The 25,813-nt window shown below is 44.7% G+C and overlaps 1 pseudogene; it reads right to left on the bottom strand.

Moving 5' to 3' along the window:
- Positions 1-2,837: 2,837 nt before the first annotated feature.
- LOC116879909 lies at positions 2,838-10,094 on the bottom strand (annotated as a pseudogene).
- Between the last annotated feature and the right edge of the window lie 15,719 nt (positions 10,095-25,813).

Here is a 25,813-nt window from a genome sequence, read left to right as displayed (position 1 = left end):
GATTAAAGCATTCAAATTCAGATTAAAAGCAGGAAAAAATATACAGTGGAAAAAAGTCTGTTTAATAAACGGTGCTGGGAAAATTGGACAGCTAAGTGTAGAAGAATGAAACTCGACCATTCTCTTACACCATATACAAAGATAAACTTGAAATGGATAAAAGATCTCAATGTGAGGCAGGAATCCATCAGAATCCTGGAGGATAACGTAGGCAGCAACCTCTTTGACATCAGCCACAGCAACTTCTTTCGAAATATGTCTCCAAAGGCAAAGGAAACAAAAGCGAAAATGAACTTTTGGGACTTCATCAAGATCAAAAGCTTCTGCATAGCAAAGGCAACAGTCAACAAAAGAAAGAGGCAACCCACGGAATGGAAGAAGATATTCGCAAATGACAGTACAGACGAAGGGCTGATATCCAAGATCTGTAAAGAAACCCTCAAACTCAACACACACAAAACAGATAATCATGTTAAAAAATGGGCAGAAGACATGAACAGACCCTTCTCCAAAGAAGACATACAAATGGCTAACAGACACATGAAAAAATGTTCGTCATCTTTAGCCATCAGGGAGATTCAAACCAAAACCATACTGAGATACCACCTTACACCAGTTAGAATGGCCAAAATTAACAAGACAGTAAACAACATGTGTTGGAGAGGATGTGGAGAAAGGGGAACCTTCTTATACTGTTGGTGGAAATGCAAGTTGGTGCAGCCACTTTGGAAAACAGTGTGGAGATTCATTCAGAAATTAAAAATAGAGCTACCCTATGATCCTGCAATTGCGCTACTGGGTATTTACTCCAAAGATACAGATATAATGAAAAGAAGGGCCATCTGTACCCCAATGTTCATAGCAGCAATGGCCACAGTCACCAAACTGTGGAAAGAACCAAGATGTGTTTCAATGGACAAATGGATAAAGAAGATATGGTCCATATATACAATGGAGTATTATGCCTCCCTCAGAAAGGATGAATACCCAACTTTTGCATCAACATGGACAGGACTGGAAGAGATTATGCGGAGTGAAATAAGTCAAGCAGAGAGAGGCAATCATCATATGGTTTCACTTATTTGTGGAGCATAAGGAATAACATGGAGGACATGGGAAGATGGAGAGCAGAGGGAGTTGGGGGAAATTGGAGGGGAAGACAAACTTCTTCCCCAGTCTCCCCCAGAGACTGTGGACTCTGAGAAACTAACTGAGGGTTTTGGAGGGGAGGGAGGTGGGAGGCTGGGTGAGCCTGGTGGTGGGTATTATGGAGGGCATGTATTGCATGGAGCACTGGGTATGGTGCATAAACAATGAATTCTGGAGCACAGAAAATAAATTTTAAAAAATTAATAAAAATTAAAAAACAATTTCAGATTAAATAATCAAACCAGAACCTACCATGTTTAAAAAGAGAGAGAGAGAGAGAGAGAGAGATTCAGCAGGAAGACCTCTTACTTGCTAATCCTGCAAGAATTTAATAAGGAATAATGACAGGAACACTGGAAATGATGTCAGAAGACCTGGTCTCAAGTTTTGGTCCCATCTTCTTAGTTGTGTGGCTTCGAGCGGGTAACCTAACATTTCCTAACTCTGATTCCCCATCCGACAAAGGGCATGATAAAAAAAAAAAAATCTTTAAAATGTTGAAAGGATTAAATGAGATGAAATTTTAAAAATTACTTCTCACTTCAGGGTCTCATGGGTTGCTCAGTCAGTTGGGCATCTGACTCTTGGTTTTGGCTCAGGTCATGATCTCATGGGTCCTGGGATTGAGCCCTGGGCCAGGCTCTGTGCTCATCAGGGAGTCTGCTTGAGATTCTGCTTGAGATTCTTTCTCCCTCTGCTCTGCCTCATGTGCTCTGGCATACATGCTCTCTCACTCTCTCTCAAATAAATCTAAAAAAAAAAACCAAAAAACTCATCTTCAAACTCAGATTCATACAACCCTCACTTCCAAGCCTCCTCAACATGTTGATTGAATGAGTGGATAACATGATCGTAATAAAAAGCAGAATATGGTAAGTGAAAAAAGTAAAGTATAAATAAGTGAGATTGAAATATCAAGAGAGAAGAGAGAAAATAGAAGTGGGAAAAGCAAATCATCAATGAGGGAATATGCAACAAATGAATGAAAAAAAAAACAAGAGAATTGCATGGAGCACTGGGTGTTATATGTAAACAAGAAATCTTGGAGCTCTACATCAAAAACTGATGAGGTATTATATGGTGACTAACATAACACAATAAAACTTAAAAAAAAAGACTCAAAATAAAGGGGAAAAAACTGTTGGTTAACAGAGTGGGAGGGACTGGGGTGGGCAAAATAGATGAAGGGGATAAAGAGGTACAAAATTCCAGTTATAAAATAAGTCATGGGGATGTAATGTACAGCATAGGGAATATAGCCAATAATATTGTAGTAACAAACCCTGGTGAGGTGCACGTGAGCACCAAGTCAAGGGAGAGGGAGAATGGAGTGAGGCCAAGGAAAGGTAGGAAGAGACCAAGGGAAGGTAGAAAGAGGGCTCCATAGACCCCTTAGGGATCACCCTCACAGTGGTACCTCCACTTTTCCAGTGACAATGAAGACACTGCTAGTGAAGACTACTTTTGACCCTCACCCCAACCCTGGCCAGGGTTTTGAATGCCAACCCCAAATGGTTCTACCCTCCCTTGCTCCATCCTCATTTGCTCAGGCTTCCACTCTTCCACACTCTTCTCTGTGGTTAGTAGCACGTTAGGGAACTGTGTGAGCCCCCGAGAGGTTGGGGCCAGCCGAGGCAGGATGGAGATGGGGCAAAGAGAGAAGAAGGGCTGTTCAAGGATCCTTCTCCTCATGGGATCCCAAACTGTACAACCAGCTCCTCTTTTGCATCTACAGGGATCTGAGAAAGTGCACTGTAGGCATAAGCAGCTCTCCTGGAGACCTACTGCGAGTCAGGGAAGGGGATGGGCTAGCTGGCCAGCACTTCGTGGGGCTGGCTGGTGAGAGACGGCAGCCATGGCAGCTTCTTTCAGTGGGTCAGGCTGCTGCTCAGCATAGCCAAGCAGGTGCCTACTGCCTTGCCCGGTCCATGTACTCGTGCTGCTCATGTACACAGGAGACACGTCAGTGATGTTGCTGGCTGTCTTAGCAAGGCTGGAGGAGAGCAGGGCCTGCTCATCTATCTGTGCGAGGGGAGGCAGGCTGTGGTAGTTGGCTTCTGCTCCTTTGAGGGCTTTGGCAGTGGTGGGGGGGCGTCTGCTAGGGTCCAGCAGCAGCTTCTGCTCCTCCTGGTTCTGGTCCGAGTACTTGTTCTTGCTGCTGTAACAGCACCCCGTAACTGGGGTCTGGCTGGGCGCTCAGGCCAGGGGAAGAGAGCCAGCATCCCTTGGGATCCCCTCGGTCACATGACCTGTGTGGCTGCATCTAGCAGACAGCCACCTGCCTCCCCACCTAGCCCTTCTCAGAGGTGCACAGCTGCCCTTGTTCCTCTATGTTTTAAAGTCTATTTTGTGGTAAGCAAAATAGGTCAATCTGAGAAAGACGATTATCGTATGATCTCACTGATAGGTGGAATTGAAGAAACAAAATGGAGGCGCATAAGGGAAGAGAGGAAAAAATAAAACAAAATGAAATCAGAGAGGAAGACAAACCATAAGAGTCTCTTAATCACATAGGAAACAAACTGAGGGGTGCTGGAGGGGAGGAGGATGGAGGGATGGAGTGGTGGACATTAAGGAGGGCATGTGATGTCATGAGCACTGGGTATTATATGCGACTGATGAATCACTGACCTCTACCTCGGCAACTAATAGTACATTATATGTTAATTAATTGAACTTAAATTTAAAAACAAAATTTAAAAAATAAAGCCTATTTTGTCTGATATAAGTATTACTACCTAACCTTTTTTTATTTTCACTTTCATTTGCATGGAATACCTTTTGCCATGAGTTTCAGTCTATGTGTGTCTTTAGGTCTGAAATAAGTCTCTTGTAGGCAACATATAGATGGGTCTTTGCTTTTTTAGTGCATTCAGTCATCTTGTGTCTGTCTTTTGATTGGAACATTAGACCACTTACATTTAAAGTAATTAATTGACAGGTGTGTACTTATTGCCATTTTGTTATTTTCTGTATTCTTCTCCTTTTTTCTTACTCTCTTCCCTTGTGATAGATGATTTTAATGTTATGCTTGGATTTCTTTTTCTTTATTTTTTTTTGTATACCTTTTTTTTGTCATAGGTTCTCAGTTTGTTACCATGAGGTTCATATATAAAATTCTAAATGTATAACAGTCCATATTAAGCTGATGGTCGCTGAAGTTTGAACACATTCTAAAAGTACTACATTTACACTCCCCCACTCCATGTTTTATATATATAATATCATACTTTACATCTCTTTATGAATCCCTTTACTCATTTTTTGATATAATTGATTTTACTTTTGTCTTCCAACCTTCATATTAATTTTATAAGTGATTGATATTCTACCTTTATTATATGTTTGCTTTTACCAGTGAAAGGTTTTTATTTCATAATTTTCTTACTTCTAGTTATGCTCTTGTCTTTTCCACTTAAAGTGGTCTCTTTAATGTTTAGTGGTGATGGATTCCTTTAACTTTTTTTGGTCTGGAAAATTCTTTATCTCTTCTTCAATTAATGACTAATTTTTCATTTCAGTTGTATTCTTCAGCTCTGACTGGTTCATTTTTATATTTTCTATCTCTTTATTGAAGTTGTCACTGAATTCATTCAGTCTCCTCTCATATGGTGAGCATTTTTATGAACATTACCTTGAATTCTTTGTCAGGTAGATTGTTTATCTCTATTACATTTAGTTCTTTTTCTGAAGTTTTGTCTTGTTCTTTCATTTTGAGCATATTCCTTTCATTTCTTTCATATCTTTTCATTTTATCTGACTTTCTCTGTTTGTTTTTGTGGGTTAAGGGAAACATACCTCTGCCAGTCCTGAGTATTGTGGGTTTGTGTGGGAATATCCACCGTGTAGACTACATGTGCCTTTTGACTTTGACTGCTTGGTTGGAACTGTGGTGGACTTGGACTGGGTGGTTCCAGGGCTTAGGTCCACACTAAGGCCACCCTGGAGGGTCAGCTGGAGCTGAAGTGTGCATGCCAACAGATCCCAGGGTGCTTTGCACAAGGGCTGCCCTGGCAGGACAGCTGGGCCTGGAAGAATATGGCACTCCATGCAGGAGGCACTTTGGGGAATGGCTGAAGCTGAAGCAGGCATGGGCTTGGGGTGTCCTGGGATGCTGTGTGCTTGGGCTGTCTTAGTGAGTCATCTGGAGCTGGAGCGGGTGGAGGCCAGGAGTGGCCTGGTGTGTACCATGCCAGGGCAGCCTTGGTGGGAAGGCTGGAGCCAGCGTAGGCATAATCAGGGAGCCACGTTTGTGGAACAGCTGAAGCTGGTGTGGGCTAATGGCCCAGGGCCCACTGAGGGGGCAGACTAACTAGAGTCCTGCTCCCATCTGCACTATCATAATGGAGGGACAATGTAAGCAATGGTGCTTGCCAGCAGCTCCAACCTCAGAGAGAGTTCCAATAGTTCCCCAACTGTTTGGTGGACACTCAAGGAATCATAAATGGGTTTCCTTCACTTATAGTCTAGTTGACCTTTAAACCACTGGGTTTTTGTTTTGTTTTGTCTTGTGTGTGTGTGTGTGTGTGTGTGTGTGTGTGTGTGTGTTTTGTTTGTTTGTTTGTTGTGGGTTTTTGGTTTTTTGTTTGTGTGTGTATGTGTGTATGTGTGTGTGTGTGTGTGTGTGTGTGTTTTGCTGTGTCCCAGGTTAGGTTAATCTGTGCCCGTCCCTCCAACCCTCCACCCTGCCCCACAGTTCATAGCACCAGGTGTGGGGTTTTGGTCATTATTGTGTCTCTGTCTCTTCTCTGTGTGGCTCCCCCATCCTTTGCTGTGCAGAGCTGTTTCATCAGCCCTACCTCAGTTCTTTCTCAGGAGGAATGACTATGTAGGTGTAGATTCTGTATGTCTGTGGGATGAGGTGAGGTCAGAGTCTTCCTACACCATCATCTTCAACCCTTCCTATATTACATTTCAGACGTACAAATTTTGTCTTCCTATTCATATCCCCTGTACAGTGACAGTGAGTGTAATAACCAAACATAGTGATTATTCTCTAAATACTTGTTGAATGAATAAATAAGTTAATTGTCCTGGAATTGGACCAGAGAACATGTGAGTGACAGGATCAGTTTCTCACAGACCACTATGAACTGTTATCCTTGACTAGATCCCTTCTCCGAATACCTTATTCCTTCTAAACCAGGTCTCCCCTCATGCCTACTCCCTGATGATAGTGTAAATTTTATCATCTTTTGGTTTCTGAAACTTAATTCTAGTGTCAGTCTTAAAGTGCCCTTTATCATTTAACTAATGGTGGGAACAAGATGGGTTTGTTTCAGTATATTATTTGATTTAACCTTCATAGTTACCTTCAGAGTAAGTATGGGTAAATCTATGTTGTAGATGAGGTAGCTAAAGATCAAGGAAAATTTTAACTTGCTTAAGAGTGCATGGCAAGAAAGAAGCATTATCAGAATTTGAATGTACGGCTTAGGTGTTGATGGTCTTTCTAATACACCTCCCTTTCCCAAAGAACCAGAGACTGATGCAATTAGGATTCCTGGTAGCTTGGTGTAATTATTCAGACTTCATAAGATAAGCATGCAGGTAGGTCCCTGATTGACTGACTATGTTAAAAACCATTTTCTGAATTTCACATTCATTTTTCACAGGAAGGGTGAAATTAGCAAATTAGTAGTAATAATAGAGCAAAATAGCAGTAATAGTAGTGGTTCCTGTGATGAGTTGTGCTGTCAACTTAATTAGGCTAGAAACTGAGTTTCTCAAACTAAGTTTCACTACGTTTAGGCTTTGGTTAAAGCCTAAAACTTAGGCTTTGACCAAAGAAAAAACATGTGTTTAATTTGGAAGGCAGAAGTGAACTAGTAGTTTTTGAAATTCTTTTTGCAGTTGTGTATGACGATGGACAGTGCCAAGGTCCCTGGTGGGTTCTAGCTCATTCTTGTTTTCCTCTGTCCCATCCATAACTCTTCTTCCTAAAACTTGTCCAAGATGATCAAGAGAAGACCCAGGCCTACCCCTAGAAACCTGAGCATGGGCACGCAGAGGAGGTAGAAACACAGAGGCAAAAACTTCCTTTTACATTCCTACTTCAGAAAGCGGGATGTGGGTGGCTTTTCACATTGACTGCTTGGTGTTTCCTTCTCTGATTCAGCAGGACGCCCTCCTGGACCTTTACTTTCCACTTCCTCCACAGTTGTGTAAAGTCTAATTTTCAATGTGGATCACTTATCCTAAAACACTGATAGTGATTCTGCACCCCTGACTGCTTCCTGAATGATAGAGTTATTGGTATAGAATAGAAGAATAGAACGCAAGGTGGGAATGTGGAATTGGTTCTCCATAGCTTTCCTTCAGAATGGTTATTTAAATGATCATCAGTGGTTCCTGGAGTCAAGTATCTGATGCCCTAGATCATTTTAGTCAAAGCGTTGAAGGAATGTGGGACTGGTTAGTTGCTTTGGATGTACTAGAGATGTTGGAGAAAGAAAATGAGATCAGACTTTTAAATGTGTAACTCAAGGTCCTGGTACAAATATATATGTCTATGTATCTATGTATCTATCCCTCTACCTACCTCTCTCTATTTCTAGATATTTTTTGACAAAAAAGTGGAATTCTACTACACATAATAGCTTATGACTTCTTTTGTTTGGTTGTTTGGTTTGGTCCTAATAATAATACATGACAAAGACATTTATTCATGCAAAAAAGTTTTTCTATAAATATCTAAAGATGAAAAAATAGATAAAATCATATAAAAAGATATCAGACTCATATTAAAATAAGGAAATAATCACCTTTCTACCATGAGTTTGTCAAAAGTTCAAAAAATCTTCTAGTTATTCCTCATTCAGTAGAACAACAAAAATCTGTATCTAAAAGCCACTAAGCTAATTAATAAAGCCTCTGGCATTGATTAGAGTAGATAGCTAAAAGACTGGTAGTGATCATTTCTGGAGAATAGGCTTTTGATTCAGTCTCAGGCAGTCATCACTGAAGTTGGGACTTCTACATAAACAACCAAGCATATATTCTATTATGCTATTGTGAAATAAGTTACAGATAGCATCACAATGTTTACAGTAGGAATAAAAGAGTTTGTAGCAGCTATGAAACAGAATTCAGAAGGAATAAAATGAAAAGTGAAAGTTCTTTCCTCCAGCTTTATCAGTTCCACTCTTTAAAGGGAACCATTGTTAAATAATTTCTGTGTAAGTGTCTAGAAATTCTCTGTGCATATAGACATCTTTCAAGGTCTAGTCATGAAAATGGAAATCGTGATAATATTTCAGCCTAAGTGGGTTTACTTCATACAGGCATACTTTGTTTATTGCAAGTCACTTTATTGTACTTTGCAGATACTGTGGTTTATACAAATTGAAAATTTATGGCAACCATTGCATTGAGCAACTCTATTGGCGCCCCTTCTTCCAACAGCATTTGCTCACTTCACATCTCTGTGTCACATTTTGATAATGCTTGCAATATTTAAAACTTTGTCATTATTATTGTATTTGTTATTATGATCTGTAATTAGTGATCTTTGATGTTACTGTTGTAATTGTTTTGGGGGTACTACAAACTGCACCCATATAAGACGCAAGCTCAATAGATAAATGTTATGTGTGTTCTGACTGCTCCATCAACCAGCCATCCTGCCATCTCTTTCCTTCTTAGGCCTCCCTATTTCCTGAGACACAGCAATATTGAAATTAGGCTAATTGATAACCCTACAATGGCCTCTAAGTGTTCAAGTGAAAGGAAGAGTCTCCTGTCTCTCACATTAAACCAAAGCTAGAAAGGATTAAGCTTAGCAAGGAAGGCACATAGAAAGCTGAGACTGGCCAAAAGCTAGGGCTGTTGTGCCAAACAGTTAGCCAAACTGTGACTGCAAAGGAAAAGTTCTTGAAGGAAATTAAAAGTGTTGCTCCAGGGGCACCTGGGTGGCTCAGTGGGTCAAAGCCTCTGCTTTCGGCTCAAGTCATGATCCCAGGGTCCTGGGATTGAGTCCCGCATCAGGCTCTCTGCTCAGCAGGGAGCCTGCTTCCCTCTCTCTCTCTCTCTGCCTGCCTCTCTGCCTACTTGTGATCTGTCTCTCTGTCAAATAAATAAGTAAAATCTTTTTTTTTTTTAAGTGCTGCTCCAGTGAACACACAAATGATAAGAAAGTGAAACAGTCTTGTTGCTGATATGGAGAAAGGTTGGTGGTCTGGATAGAGGATCAAACCAGCCACAACATTGCCTTAAGCTAAAACCTAATCCAGAGCAGAGCCTTAACCCTTTCAATTGTGTGACGGCTGTGGCCGGTGAAGAAAAGTCTGAAGCTAGCAGAGGCTGGGTCATGAGGTTTAAGGAAAGAAGCCATCTCCATAACATCAGAGTGATACTGAAGCAGCAGCTGCTGATGGAGAAGCTGCAGCAGGTTATGCAGAAGGTTCAGCTAAGATCATTCATGAAGGGGGTGCCTGGGTAGCTCAGTGGGTGAAGCCTCTGCCTTCGGCTTGGGTCATGGTCTCAGGTTCCTGGGATCAAGCCCCATGTCGGGCTCTCTGCTCAGCAGGGAGCCTGCTTCTCCACGCTCTCTCTCTGCCTCTCTGTCAAATAAATAAATAAATCTAAAAAAAAAAAAAAAGATTATTCATGAAGGTGGCTGCACTGAACAAGAGGTTTTCAATGTGGATGATTATTGTGAAGAAAAGACTCAAAGCAGCTCTACTCCCAGTTTCAAAGAGAAAAGAACACTTTATGGATTTTGTAAAAATCTAATAGAAACAGAAGAAAAGAAAAATCTGCACATAGACAAGGGCAATAGTAAGCAGTAAAGGAGAATAAGACAAAGTTACACCAAACCTGGCACTTACAACATCCAGCCTCATTAGCTGGGGAAGCCCTGGGGAGACAGCCAGGCTAGAGTCCTGACTGAGAGGCTGGCGCAGAGTGTCCTCCCCTCAGGGAGACTTCCAACTCACCATCCCCATATAGGCCACATTTATAGGGCAAATGACAGGATCTACAGTTAAGCATTTGTTTGCCTACCTGCAGTTTGGAGCAAGCTGCTTTATAATGTCTTCACATATTCAAGGCGCCTGAGCTAGGTGTATTCAACCCCCCTCCTGGATTCCATTCAGGGGGCTGGAGAGCATGCAAGGCAAAATTTATAGCTTTACACATCCAGACCATAAGGGCCAGTTCTGACCTGGAAGCAAGCTAATGTCAACTAACGGGCTCCCAAGGTCACTTACGCAACACAAGTCTCATAAACAACATTCTTTAGTCTGCCTGCACACCTGCAGGTCAGGGTTTCAGTTATGCAGGACAAATCACAGAAACCTCCATCCATATAATGCAATGATACAGCCTTTCATTGGAAGAAGATGCCATCTGGAATTTTCATAGCTGGAGAAAAGAAGTCAATGCCTGGCTTCAAAGCTTCATAGGCTTTTAGAGGCTAACACAACAGGTGACTTTAAGTTGAAGTCGATGCTCATTTACCATTCTGATAATCCTAGGGCTCTTAAGAATTAGGCTAAATTTATTCTGCCTGTGCTTTATTATTTTTTTAAAAGATTTTATATATTCATTTGAAAGACGGAGAGAGAGCATGAGCAGGGGAAGAGGTAGAAGGAGAGGGAGAGGGAGAAGCAGACTCCTTGCTGAGTAGGAAGCTGGATGTGGGGCTAGATCCCAGGACTCCAGGATCATGATCTGAGCCAAAGGCAGGTGCTTAACCAACTGAGCCATCCAGGTGCCCCCTTCCTGTGCTGAATGAATGAATGAATGAATGAATGAATGAATGAAATGAAACAACTAAACCTGGATGATGGCATATCTGTTTATAACATGGTTTACTGAATATTTTCAGCTTACTGTTGAGACAAAGTGCTCAAAAAAAGGTTCCTATCAAAATATTACTGCTCATTGGTAATGTACCCAAGTGCTCCGATGGAGATGTACAATGAGATTAATGTCGATTCCATGCCTCCTAACACAACATCCATTCTACAGCCTGTAGATCAAGAAGTAATTCCAACTTTCAATTCTTATTACTTAAGAAATATATTTCAGGGGCACCTGGGTGGCTCAGTGGGTTAAAACCTCTGCCTTCAGCTCAGGTCATGGTCTCAGGGTCCTGAGAGCTCCGCATCAGGCTTGCTGCTCAGCTGGGGGCCTGCTTCCTCCTCTCTGCCTGCCTCTCTGACTACTTGTGATCTCTGTCTATCAAATAAATAAATAAAATCTTTTTTAAAAAGTTCATTTCAAAAAAAGAAAAAAAGAAATATATTTCAGAAGTCTATAGTTGTCATAGATAGCAATTCCCCTGATGGATCTGTGCAAGATAAATTAAAGAACTTTCAGAAAGAATTCCCCATTCTAGATGGCACTAAGAACATTTGCAATTCATGGGAAGAGGTCAAAAAATCAATATTAACAGGATGTTGGAAGTTGATTCCAGTGCTCATGGATGACTTTGAGTAGTTCGAGACCCTAGTAGAGTAAGATGTGATGGAAACAGCAAGAGCAGTAGAATCAGAAGTGGAGCCTGAAGATGAGACTGGATTGCAGCAATCTCGTGTTAAGGCAAATGGATGAGGAGTTGCTTCTTATGGATGAGCAAAGAAACCAGTTTCTTGAGATGGGATTTACTCCTGGTGAAGACTGCTGAAATGACAACAAAAGATTTAGACTATTACATAAATTTAGTTGATAAAGCAAGCTTCAGGATTTGAGAGGAGAACTCCAATTTTGAAAGAAGTTCTGTGTTATCTACTGTGATTCTACTGTGCTATCAAATGACATCACATGTTACAGAGAAATTGTTTGTGAAAGGAAGAGCCAACTGATGGCAGCAAACGTCCTTGTTGTCTTCCCTGTTTGAGGAACGCCTTGTAGGACCACATTTGGAAAATAAGGACTTCTATTTTTTTTTTTTATTTTTTCAGTGTTCCGAGATTCATCGTTTATGCACCACACCCAGTGCTCCATGGAGTGCGTGCCCTCCTTAATACCCACCACCAGGATCACTAATCCCTCTGCTCCCTCCCCTTTTAAACCCTTAGTTTATTTCTCAGAGTCCACAGTCTCTCATGGTTTGTCTCTGCCTCTGATTTCCCCCAACTCAATTTTCCTTTCCTTCTGATGTCCTCCATGTTATTCCTTGTGTTCCACGAGTGAAACCATACGATGATTGACTTTCTCTGCTTGACTTATTTCACTCAGCATAATCTCGTCTCAACTATGTTGATGCAAAAGTTGGGTATTCATCTTTTTTGATGGCTAAGTAATAGTCCATTGTTTATGTGGACCACATCTTCTTTATCCATTCATCTGTTGAAGGGCATCTAGGCTCTTTCCACAGTTTGGCTATTGTGGACATTGTTGTTATGAACATTGGAGTACATATGGCCCTTCTTTTCATTGCATCTGTATCTTTGGGGTAAATGCCCAGTAGTGCAATTGCCAGGTCATAGGGTAGCTCTATTTTTGATTTTCTGAGGAATCTCCATATTGTTTTCCAGAGTGGCTGCACCAAGTTGCATTCCCACCAACAGTGTAAGAGGGTTCCCCTTTCTCCACATCCCCTCCAACATTTCTTGTTCCCTGCCTTGTTAATTTTGGCCATTCTTTTTTTTTTTTAAGATTTTATTTATTTATTTGACAGATAGAGATCGCAGAGTAGGCAGAGAGGCAGGCAGAGAGAGGGGGAAGCAGTCTCCCTGCTGAGCAGAGAGCCCGATGTGGGGTTTGATCCCAGAACCCTGGGATCATGACCTGAGCCGAAGGCAGAGGCTTTAACCCACTGAGCCACCCAGGCGCCCCAATTTTGGCCATTCTAACTGGTGTAAGGTGGTATCTCAATGTGGTTTTGCAATGTGTTTTTAACTCTGAACTTTGGTCACATTTTACAGTAGAAATGATGATCACTATTTTGTGATCAATAAGTTATAGAGCAAATATTAATTACTTAGCACTTAGTAGGTACCAATTAAATGCTGCTTTCTACCCATTCCCCCCCCCCCCAGCTTTCCTTTTCTCTCCAAAAACCTAATAGAGTTTATATGAGAAAAAGAACCATTCGGGACGCCTGGGTGGCTCAGTTGGTTAAGCGGCTGCCTTCGGCTCAGGTCATGATCCCAGTGTCCTGGGATCGAGTCCCACATCGGGCTCCTTGCTCAGCGGGGAGCCTGCTTCTCCCTCTGCCTCTGCCTGCCTCTCTGTCTGCCTGTGCTTGCTCACTCTCTCTCCCTCTGTCTCTGACAAATAAATAAATAAAATCTTAAAAAAAAAAAGAACCATTCAAGATTTGGATTTCAGTGAGTTACATTTCAATCCAAGAAAAGAACCTAATAAAATTAAAATAAGTAGAGGAGGGAAATTTCACTATCAACGTTTCCTATTTTCCCTCTGGTTTATTATATGTGCAGTATCCTCGGAACCCCTCTACATCACCCTCATTAGGCTTTGGAATAAGTTAAATTGACAAGAGCATGATATTCATGCTCCTTGCTGTGCCATGAGAAATAAAGTCCTTTGTCTCTGAGCCAGGCATCTCATCTTCTGCTACCACCCATGAAACTTAGAGAGGCCACTTTTAGGCAACAAGCTTGAGCAATGGAAACCTGATTATGGTAAAAGGGCCCACAGCAGCCACCAAGCTGAATGCAAACAGGCAATGCAAACAGGCTCGTTAAGTGACCCACCTTGAAATGGCCACAGGCCCTAACTGACCAATTACAAGCAGGCACAATTCCAAAGATTACCAAAAGGGGGAAAATTCCCCACTCCCAGCCCCTTTCCCACAGCTCCCTCACTCTGCCCTATAACTGTGGTCCCCCACCATCATCTCGTCCCAGTCTTTCCTTTGCTCTCCTGCCTGCCACTCCTTTACCGTGTATTCAGTAAAGTTCTATCTCTTGTTCTGGCTTCGGTAAATTCTTTCACCATCCACCTTGCTGAACCCCACCCAACTGGGACACGCCACATGTGGTGCCCCCCATCCAATCACAGTGCCCCGCAAAACTGTGGCAGGCTAACTTGTTAGCTTGCACATAGGGTAAAATCTTAGACCTAACACATTTCTTGACAGATTTTGGTGGCAAAGATGGGATGCTAACAGAAATATGCTTTTCTGGAACAAAGAGAACAAAGGCTTCCACAGGCCAGACTGATCCGCTACTGAGTGCTCGTGATCAAACAGTGGTCAAGAAGAGAGTGAGGGTTCCTCTTTGCTCTACGTTCAATAAATGCTTAGAGACTGAGCAATGAGTTAGGGCTCAAACAGGTCTCAAAGGCTCCTTTGACTATTGCTCATTCTCCTCCAAAGAGGGATGAAGAAGGGATGTCATTACAACAATAGAGGCAGAAATCCATATAGCCCTAGCCAAAATGCAGTACAGCTGTAGCTGCTGACTCAAGGCATCCTTAAAGCAGAAATAAATGGTGTCCACAATGAAGATTTAGAAATTGAATGGGCTCCAAACATTAGAAGCTACTTTGGTTGAGCCTTAAGCAGGGTGGGTCAGGGTTTAGTGCAGGTGCCTCTAATCTCCATTGTACAGTGGAAAGAGAGCTTCACCTGTCTCCATTTTGACCTCAACGTTTCTAACCGATCAAGTTCTTCTTTCCCACTTGTATCTTAACTCAGGCAAAAGACCCTGCAGGCAAAACATCCCCTGAAAGGAACCAAAACTATCCTCTCAAGCAGTAAGGGCTGCCGTGAGCCAGCAAGACCCCACCCATGATGATGATGTCCTGACCGTCTACTGCCCATCTGCATGTACCCACCGACTTTTGCCTCACGTTTTCCTCCTGTAAACCTGGAAGTATCTGCAGCACTTTGGAGATGGTCTTTGAGATGGTCTTTGAGACGCTAGTCCACTATCTTCCAGGTGTTGGCCTCACTGACATAAACTCCTTTCTCCTTTCACCATCACTCGTCTCTCTGCCTTTGGATTTTGTCAGCAGCGAGTGGCCAAACCTGGTCTGTTTGGGCCCACCCAGAGCTGGGTACTCTTGTGCTGCTGTGCCCCAGAATCCGCTGTACGGATTCTTCCCTATTGCCAATGTCTTGGCTGTTTGATCTGCTACTTAGAATACAACAGACTGGCACATTGATGACATACCCTTTGGGGCCGTGAACCCTGGAAACAAGTTGTAGGGACTGAACCATCTGGATCACGCATGTAGATGTCCCTGGTAAAGAGCAATTTCTCTGATGAGACCAACGGGAATCGAACTAGTGATCAAACTTTGTACCACCCATCATGCCATACACGGCAGAACATCTACCAACATATACTGGGCACACACTTACGGTTCAGGAATTACAAGCACATAACACATCCACTTCTACTATACAAGGCAGAAGATAAAAGACTGTTTCTTTTTTATTTTATTATTTTTTTAATTTTAAAAAATTTTGTTCAGTTAGCCACTGTATAGTACATAATTAGTCCTTGATGCGATGTTCAACAATTCGTTAGTTAATTATAACACCCAGTGCTCATCACAGCAGGTGCCCTCAATACCCATCCCCCTGTTACTCCCTCCCCCCGACCCTTCTCCCCTCTGAAACCCGCAGATTGTTTCTCGAGGCCCATAGTTTCTCATGGTTCATCTCGCTCTCTGATTTCTCCCCCTTTGGATTTCCCTCCCTTCCCCTATGATCCTCTGTGCTATTGCTGATGTTCCACATAGGAGTGAAACCGTATGATAATTGTCTTTCTCTGTTTGACTTAATTTAACATAATCCCCTCCAGTTCCATCCCTGCTAATGCAAATGGTGGGTATTTGTCATTTCCAATGGCTGAACAATATTCCATCGTGTATATGGACCACATCTTCTTTATACATTTGTCTGTTGAAGAGCATCTCGGCTCCTTCCACAGTTTGGCTATTGTGGACATTGCTGCTATGAACACTGGGGTGCATGTGCCCTTTCTTTTCACTACGTCTGTATCTTTACCCCAAAGATACCCCAAAGATAAAAGACTGTTTCTGATGCAAAGGCCACCACTGCCTTCTAGGCTTGTGATGCTTGCCAGGCTTGTGATTCCTGCTGAAAGCTCCTGCCTGTTTTGAGGTTAGAGAGCCCATGTTGCAGAGCCCAGCTCCCTGCAGACTGAGGACCAAAGAACTCTGAGCCTTTCTTGGGGCTGCCAGAGGCACCCAGCCATGGTGGACACTTTCTGAAGTTCCAGTATCACTGTTTCAATCTCAGCCAACCTCAGGCACTTGGTTGGAACCTTTGAAATTAATCTGGGTCTGAACCATTTGCATCCTGACGGTGGTATGGTGGTAGGGTGTTGTAGTATAAGGGCCTGACATTAAGCTTTTGATTGCTGAGGTGCCCATTTCAAAGCTATCACAAATAAATACATTGTTAGCTATACAAATAGGTAAAGAGCCAGGCCACTCCACCCATCAAGCTTGCCTTTTAGGAAGCCCTGGGTCATCTAGGTAACTAAACCCTGGGATCCTTTTTCCCTTCCTGCACTCGAATTCCCACTCTTTAATTTTATCAGCAATAAGGAGTAAACTGGTGACATCCTCAACCCCCATAAGGATAGAACCCCAGATCCATGCACTCTCCCCCAGTCCTAACCTGGCTATGTGGTCCCAAGGTACCCATGTAGGACTTGTGAGTAATAAACCTTGCTTTTTCAAAGTTCCCTAATGCTTGTTGCTGAGGTGTGTCTTGAAATCATAGTGAGAACCTCAAGGGCCAGTCCAAGCACAACACTGCCTCCAGTGGGGGAAATGTCTGTGGAGAGTCACTAGAAGGAGCACAAGGTGCAGGAGAGTGGCCCCAGCCATTGCTAGCCAACAACATCACTACGGATAGACTGAGACCTACACAGAGCACACATTTTGTCCCTAAAACCACTCAACAATGAAGGGACAGTAAAGGTATTCAAAGAACCTTCAACATCCACAAACGTGGTACCATACAAGTGTTGGAAGAACCTCCAAGAACGCAGCTCAAAAAGATTTTAGCTTCTACTTCCCTCACCTATTATTGACTCTCACCCAGTATAAGATGGTTTACTCACTCAATGATGCGCTCTCCAGAAAGGAATCATTGCCTCTTTGTTAGCGTGGGCAGTTCCTGGGCTTTCACGGGATGCTGGAGGCCAGCAAAGGGGTAGTCCCGGTCCGCTGTCAGGAAAGGCAGAGGCCTGTGCCTGCAGCCCTCCCAAAACAAAGCCACATGAAGCTGGACCAAACCAGGCAGGCCCAAGACAAGGCCAGAAACCCTGACCAAGTAAGGAAGAAAAAGCACAAAACCCTGCTCCCCCAAAAATCACCTCCCCAAGTAATAAATATTCCACCCTCTAGTTAACAACTGTCAAGGAAGGATAGAAACCCACACCCTGGGGGTGCGCAACTCACCCTTGAGTGCACCTGTCTCGCTTCCCTGAGTGTGCTCCCACTTTAATAATCTCTTCACGTGTACCCCCCAATGTTTTGCCTAGTCTATCTTCACATTCTTTCTTGCCACAAGACCAAGAGCTCCAGAGACATCCTGGGGACCAGTGGCTGGTGGCCTCAGAGCCTGGGGTCTCCCCAGACTCCCCAGCAACATCTTGCCAACTTCCTTCCTGGATCAGGATAAGGACACAAGGGGTGGCAGGCTGTATAGCTCTATTTTAAAAATTCTGGTTTCTTCTGTGACAATTCCTAGGCATGGTGATGCCTCCTTCATTCCCCTGGTATACCGCTCTGGCAGTACATCCTCAGGGTGTGTGTGGGGGGGGCATGACCAGAAGGAGGCTTTGAGAATTTAAACCGAATTCTCATGGAATTTTATACAAGTGCCCTGGAGTCACCTGTACCAGGCCCTTCTAGAGGGAAGGTCTAGGTATGAGTATGAGATTTTAGAAAGATTCTAGGGGTACCTGGATGGCTCAGATGGTAGAGCATGTGAGTCTTGCTATCAGGGTCATGAATTTGAGCCCCATGTGGGGCATGGAGCCTACTTCATTAAAGAAAGAAACATTTTGGGGCACCTGGGTGGCTCAATAGGTTAAAACCTCTGCCTTCAGCTTAGGTCATGATCTCAGGGTCCTGGGATCGAGCCCTGTTTTGGGCTCTCTGCTCGGCGGGAAGCCTGCTTCCCCCCTCTCTCTGCCTGCCTCTCTGCCTACTTGTGATCTCTCTCTCTGTGTCAAATAAATAAATAAAATCTTTTTTAAAAAATTAAAAAGGGAGGACAAATCCCAATTTTGTGGCAGTGGAAAGAGACCAACAACCCTGGAACTTGAGGAGAGAATATCTCAGACCTGGGGGGGAGAAAGGGACATTAAAGATTTTTGTCTTTCAGAACTTCCACCGTGACCTTCCTCATGAAGGACATTGTCCTGATGCAGCTCTGCCAGACCCCTGCAGGCATCTAAAATTCAAGGAGCTCCTGACTCTGCCATCCCCTACCAGACAGCTCTAGCCATGATTTGACTATCTCAACTTACCTTATTGAGAAATCAGTTGGAAAAAACAGGAGTGGCCCCAATTCCTGCACCATGCAAAACACCTGACAATGCCTTCAGATGCCTCCTTCACCCCCCCTCTATAGCTACCACTGATCTGGGACGTGGGCCAATACCACCTGACTAGTAGGGTACACAAATAGGACAAATCAGAGAAGTGCCTTTAGTCTCTGCAAACACAAGGACTATATTAAACTATTTGAACTAAATGGAGAAACATAGGACTTATTAGCTATTGGGAAATCATACTGGAGCTATGCTCCAGTTGACTTAAGTGCTACATGGAAAGAACCTCAAAATGGTAACCAGCATTTTTGGGGCATTGAGTATATACCAGGAGTAACTGGCCTCTCACCTCAACACGTTCCTCTTAGGGATGGTCATAAGGGGTCTCCCTAGTGTTTAAGGAAATATTACTAATAGGCATGTAGGCCACAAATGATGGCAGAGCTTTCTCCAAAATGAGCATACTCTCCTTCATTTGGAGAGGGATTGCCCGAGACATAATTGACTCATTTCTGCACATTTTCAAGCCAGCTCCCACACAATGCTGAGAAATGCGTTCCAACTTTTAGCTCAAGTTAGCAATGATACCACCAAAGCACGGAAAGACAAGAAAATCCACCAGCCTGATATGTTTCCTGGGACAGCCCAGAGGGCATCTCTTCACTGAATCAATAAGGAAGGACACTGGCACTCCTGAGCAGCTCAGTAGTGGCTATGTTCTGGAAGACCCAGGCTGATGCTGCCACAGACCTGGACTCCAGCTCTCACTGGACATGACAGGATTCCAGAATGGCAGGGGTCACAAGGCATCATTGAGCCATCAAAGGCAAGGCATTTATAATAAGTGTAACATTGATCACATTGGAATGTCCACCCAGGAAACTTTCATTCACAGGGGCCTATGATGATGTCTACTAGAACATGATATCACTATGAGAGAGACAGATGGGAACCCATGAGGGCAAGCATGATCTGTGCAAGCTGAAAGCTCTCCAGAATGATGTTAGCATGGGTGGCCTGGGTGGCTCAGTGGGTTAAGGCCTCTGCCTTCAGCTTGGGTCATGGTCCCAAGGTCTTGGGATTGACCCTCACATCAGGTTCTCTGCTCAGTGGGGAGCCTGCTTCCCTTCCTCTCTCTCTGACTGCCTCTCTGATTACTTGTGATCTCTGTCTGCCAAATAAATAAATAAAATCTTAAAAAAAAAAAAAAAAAGAATGATGTTAGCAGCCACAACGGAAAACCCTGACCCCCTCACCCAGTTGCCAGACCTGGGCCAGTTCTCAGATACAGACCCATTGATTGAAGTGGAAGGAGGATCCCCTCAAGCAGAGACTATGAAGGCAACCATACCCATATTCATAGAACCCATCCCTTCACTCCTCCATAAAGTGATACTCAGATCCTGGAGTACGGGAAGTACTCAGATCTTACCAGCAGTTCTCAGATAGAAGGTCTGAGCTGCCATTGATCTTGAGGCAGACAAATGTGATGGTGATGGTCCATTAGTGTGGGGGCAGTTGGAGGCAAGGTAACAAATGGATTGCTGGCACAGGTCCTTCTCATGACCCATGCCATGTATGTTGTCCTCTTCCCAGCTCTTTGCTGAAAAAGCAGCAGATCTACTTAGCAGCTGGCAGAATGCTCTCACTGATTCCCTAACAGAGGGAGGCGGGCTCACCACAGCAGCAAAGGCCAAGTGAAAGCCCCTCCAACTGCCTCCTCTACCACCAACACAGGAGCAATATGCCAACTAAGGCAGTAACAAGATCATGTTTACCTGAAGGACATAAGAATGTTTCTTCCCATTGGAGGTCCTTGTGTGGCCCATGAAAAAAACCTTCCTGGTCATGGGAGCTGCTTGTTCTGTGACCTCCTCAGGTCACCCTTCAGGGAAGTAGTCCACAACAGGGAGCTTGGCTGATCAGCAGTCTCCAATTATCTTCCCTTGGTGGCTGTGGGAAATTCGCCCCAGGCCATGGTTCTCTAGGGAAACTCCAGCCATCCTTTAAGCAGGGTGGCATGGAATAGGACCACTGCTGCCCAAAGTAGGAGGCTGCTCACTCTGCCTCAAGGGTTCCTCCTGGCCTGGATGAGCAGGATTCACATCTACTCTGACATCTGAGGCCCTTCCAATACAATCTTATCTTTCCTCTCTCCTTCAATAGGAGAGGTATTGTAGCCCAAAGGCTCTCTTGGTCTCCTCCTATTTCTCCCTCTTTATCATCAGATATGTTTCCTCCCAAGAGCCTCCTGAAGGTCTAATCCTGTCTTGACATCTGCTTCTCCAAAGACAATGGTGCTGTTAGTGATCTGACAAAAGACCAAGATGGGCTTGGGGCCATGCTCAAGTCAACACTCAGCTGGCAAGGAGGACTCTCTCCCTGGAGGAATGTGAAGAAAAGATAATCCCTAGCACAAGGTGGTCGGTAGCCCAACGGTGAGGAATTGACCACCAGCGACCCAGGGAAAGGTCCCGAGGGAGGGCAACTCTCTCTCTCTCTCTCTATCTCTCTATCTCATGTGCAACATATTATGTGTTTGAACGATACGGAAGACACCAAGTCTCCAAGGATGGCAGAGTCGGCGGGTTGTGACTAAGCCATCTTGATGCCCTTTTGCCCTGTCAAAGGTAATGAGAAAGAGGGGCAACTGCCCTAGTTTCCTAAATGTTAGAGGTCATCTGTGAATGCCAGAAGGCTTTCTTGGTTGCTTACCGAAGGACCCTTATCTCCTGGCGTGGAAGAGGAATCGTAGCTGGGAGCCATCTCAGGATCAGACAGGGCCCAAGAGCAGTAGGGACGTGTACGTGGTCATCCAGAGCAAAAGTGTTACCTGGTGTGCTGGGGAAATCAGGTGATTTAAACACAAGATGGAGGGCACCTGGGTGGCTCAGTTGGTTAAGCCACTGCCTTTGGCTCAGGTCATGATCCTGGAGTTCTGGGATTGAGTCCCACATCGGGCTCCCTGCTCATCAGGGAGTCTGCTTCTCCGTCTGACACTCCCCTGTCTCATGCGCTCTCTCTCTCAAATAGATAAGTAAAATCTTAAAAAATAATAATATAAATAAACATGAGATGGTGACATCTGGCTGGATACCCCCTGAAAATGCTGGTTCTGCAGAACCATACAGAGGCTCAGAGCTTGTCCTGCACAAGGAACTGTCCCCGCTCCTTTTCCCGACTGCCCTCCTTCCCATGGGAGCTGCTGTGTCATTGCGAGCATAAGCTGGCTGGACGAGCCACAGTCTGAGAGGAATAGGCTCACACCCAGTAGCTACAAGAGTCACCCTGGGAAGGACACCATCCAGGGAATGGGGCCCATGTGCTTGTAGCAGGACTCTTAGAAATAGGGGGAAGCAATAGCCCATCCTGGGCAAAGTAGAAATGCTTAATTTTCCATGCCAGTTGGCAGAACAAGGCTGAGAAAAGTAAGCATGTTATACTGCACATGTTACAGGTGGCCAGAGGACCTCTCAGAATGCACAGGTATAGACCCAGAGAACAGATTGGTGGGTGCCAGAGGCAGGGGCAGAGGGGAGAGCAAAATGGAAGAAGGGAATCAAAAGGCACAAATGTCCAGTCATGTAATCAATCACCCTTGAGGAAGTAGTGTGTAGCATGGTGACTATAGTTACTCAAACTGTATCCTCTATTTGGAAGTTGCTAAGAGAATACATCTTAAAGTTTCTCATAAGAAACAACTCTTTGTAACTGTAAGGGCCTGCCCCTCCCAGAGGAACTGGCTTGTGGACCCTGGATGTAGGGGCGGGGCAGGCCGAGTGGAGAAGTCCAATCGGTGGGGCGCATGTATATCCACTGGGGTGAATTGGGATTCAATTGGCCACCTGTGTAGGGGCGGGGCTCAACCACCCCCATAAAGGTTGGTCTGCGAGGCTGTGGAGGGGAGAAGGAGAGCTGTCAGAGGAAGAAGAAGGAAGAAGAAGAAGCAGAGAGAGAAGAGTCGGCAGGAGCAGAAGAAGAGCTGTAACAGCTCTTGTAAGAGCTGTAAGTGCAGACCGCGGTCCCGCTGCCAGCAGCCCCGAGCCACCAACGGCCCCGAGCCACCAGTGGTCCGAACGCCTGCGGCCCCGAGCTGCCAGCGGCCCTGAGCCACCAGCGGCCCCGACGCCAGCGGCCCTGCCCACACACTGCGACCCTCGGCAGCGGCACTGCGGGGAACGGCCTAGATGGCAGCAACATCGCCGGGAACCCTGAGCACTGCCTCGCCGGAGCTGTGTCATTCCAGGGAGCGGCTTCGTCTGGGAAGAGGCCTCCTCGGTGAGGGGCCCTGCGGGAGCAGCATCGTCAGGGAAGAGGCTTTCTCCAGAGCCGCTCGCCGGAGCAGCCTTGTCAGAGTGGCATCATGGGGAGCAGAATCTGTGTCATCAGTGTTGTCCTCCCTGTCATCGTCGCTGTCGTCATCGCCTCTTCATCATTGGGAGCAGCCTCGTCCTGGGAGCGGCTTCCTCCAGAGTGGCCTCTTCTTGGGAGCGGCTCCAACCGGGGAGCGGCCTCATCTGCGGAGCAGCCTCGTCAGGAGCGGCCTTCTTGGGAGTGACCTTGTCGGAATCATCGTCGTCGTCTTTTCGTAAGAGACAGCCCTGACCAGTCAGTTTGATTTTTGATGCTTGGCGTGAAATAAAGCTTTGTTTGATTTTCGCTTTATATCAGTCTCGTTCCTTTGATCACGGGCCCTAACAGTAACTATGTTTGGTGACAGATGCTAACTAGACTTACTGCTGTGACCATTTTGCAGTCTGTACCAATATTAAATTGTTACACCGTACACCTGAAACTGACAGAATGCTATGTATCCACTGTACCTCAATGAGAGGGAAACAACCAAGCTGTGCTCGGGCAAGGAGAAGCATCACTTCTCAGGAGCTCACCTGTGTCTCTCCTCTACAGGCCAGTCTGGTGAGAGGATAGACTGGCACAGAGTGGAGTTTGTTAGCAACTAGGGTGACAATGAGGTCTCCCGAAGTAACAGAGGCCAGCTGGCTGCACTTGACAGCCTGAAGCCAGGGAACCCAATGACCAGAACAATGGTCAGAGTAGGAGAGGCAGCTAGGGGGATTCCCCCATAGGGACTTTTGAGGGAGTACAACCATAGACGCTGTAGCGGCAAGCAGATGAGTCATAGCCAAACAGAGTGCTGCTTAACACCTACAATGGGGAGAAGCCAAAACTGGCAGGGCAGGAGGCTGGGAATGGTTGCACCAATAAAAACTCACAATCCCTGTGCGCTTCCTGGAACAAAGACGATTTGCAGAGGCAGAAGCTGTTGACTGAACAGATTTCTGGGTCCCTAGGAGGAAGGACCTATTGACACCATGACACATGGATGGAATGTATAATGGATTCCATAGATAATGGAATGACTCTTCCAGTCCTTCCCCCAATGAACCCTAGAGCCATTTTCCTGAGAGTCTGTACGCTAGGGATCGAGAAATACCTCAGAATATTGGACACAGTCTCTGCATTGACATTGATAGTCGGAGCTCCGATGCATCCTCATGGACCCTGTTAGAGCGGAGGCTATGGACATCAGGCAAGAAGTGGAGTCCTAGCTGATATACAGCCTACAGTGGGGTAAGCGGCCTGCCACCCAGGCCAGCGGTCACTTCCGCAAGTCTCTAGGCATATAACTGGGCTTGGTACCTTCGGCAGGTAGAATAACATCCCCACAGGGGATTTGGCATGTGGACCAACATCTATATCATCCTCACACCGAGAGTCGAAGACTCCTCCTTGATGTTGTTACTTTTAAAAGGAGATCTCCCAAGATATAATTGGTATAGAATAGTTTGCCAAATGTATGTGGCCATGGAGCCACATACTCCAGTCAAAACACAACATTTCCTTCACCCCAAAATCTCCCCTGTGCCCCTTTGCAGTCAGTGCCTCCCTTCAGACCCTGGCAACCATCAATCGGTTCTCTGTCCTGATTGTTTTACCTTTTCCCAAATGTCACATTAAATAGAGTCAGACAGTCTTGCAGTCTATTGGGTCTGACTTCTTTCACTCAGCATAATTTTGAGATCCACCCAGGTTGTTGCATGAGTAACTGGTTCCTCTTCATTGCTGAGTAGCCGTCCAGTGTGTGGCTAGACCGCTTGACTCATTTACCATTGATGGACATTTGGGTTGTTTCCAGTTTGGGGCTATTATGAACAAAGCTGCTGTGAGCATCTGCACACAAGTCTTTGTATGGACCTATGTTCTCCATGCATTTGGAGAAACATTTAGAGGAGGGATCACTAAGTATATAGCCCGGTGAATGTTTACATTGATAAGAAACAGCTAAACTACTATAGAACACTTATGAAAGAAATTGAGGAAGACACAAAAAGGTGGAAAAACATTCCATGCTCATGGATTGGAAGAAAAAACATTGTAAAAATGTCTATGCTGCCTAGAGCAATCTACACTTTCAATGCCATCCCTATCAATATACCATTGGCATTTTTCAAAAAGTTGGAACAAACAGCCCTAGATGGCTCTAGGGTTCATGGGGGTAGGACTGGGAAAATCATACCCTTATCTATGTGTCATGATGTCAATAGGTCCTTCCTCCTAGGAACCCAGCAATCTGTTCAGTATGGAACCAGAAAAGACCCCAAATTGCCAAGGGAATGTTGAAAAACAAGAACAAAGCTGGGGCCATCATATTGCCTGATTTTAAGCTATGTTACAAAGTTGTGATCATCAGAACAGCATGGTACTGGCACAAAAACAGACACATAGGTCAATGGAACAGAATAGAGACTCTAGAAATGAATCCTCAACTCTACGGCCAACTAACCTTTGACAAATTAGGAAAAGAATACCCAGTGGAAAAAAGACAGTCTCTTCAATAAAGGGTGCTGGGAAAATTGGACAGCCACATGCAGAAGAACGAACCTGGACCAATCTCTTATACCATACACAAAAGTAAAGTCCAAATGGAAGAAAGACCTCAGTGTGAGACAGGAATCCATCAAAATCCCAGAGGGGAATATGGGCAGTAACCTCTTCAACATTGGCCACAGCAAATTCTTTCAAGACACGTCTCCAAAGGCAAGGGAAACAAAAGCAAAAATGTACTTTTGGGACTTCATCAAGATTAAAAGCTCCTACACAGCAAAGGAAACAGCCCATAAAGCTAAGAGGCAAGCCATGGAATAGGAGAAGATATTTGCAAATGACATTACAGATAAAAGGCCGGT

Source organism: Lontra canadensis, unplaced genomic scaffold, assembly GCF_010015895.1.
Source record: "Lontra canadensis isolate GAN:19392208 unplaced genomic scaffold, GSC_riverotter_1.0 scaffold64, whole genome shotgun sequence".
Classification (NCBI taxonomy): Eukaryota; Metazoa; Chordata; class Mammalia; order Carnivora; family Mustelidae; genus Lontra; species Lontra canadensis.
The sequence above is the reverse complement of the archived record's forward strand: the minus strand, read 5'-3'. Positions and strand labels throughout refer to the sequence as shown.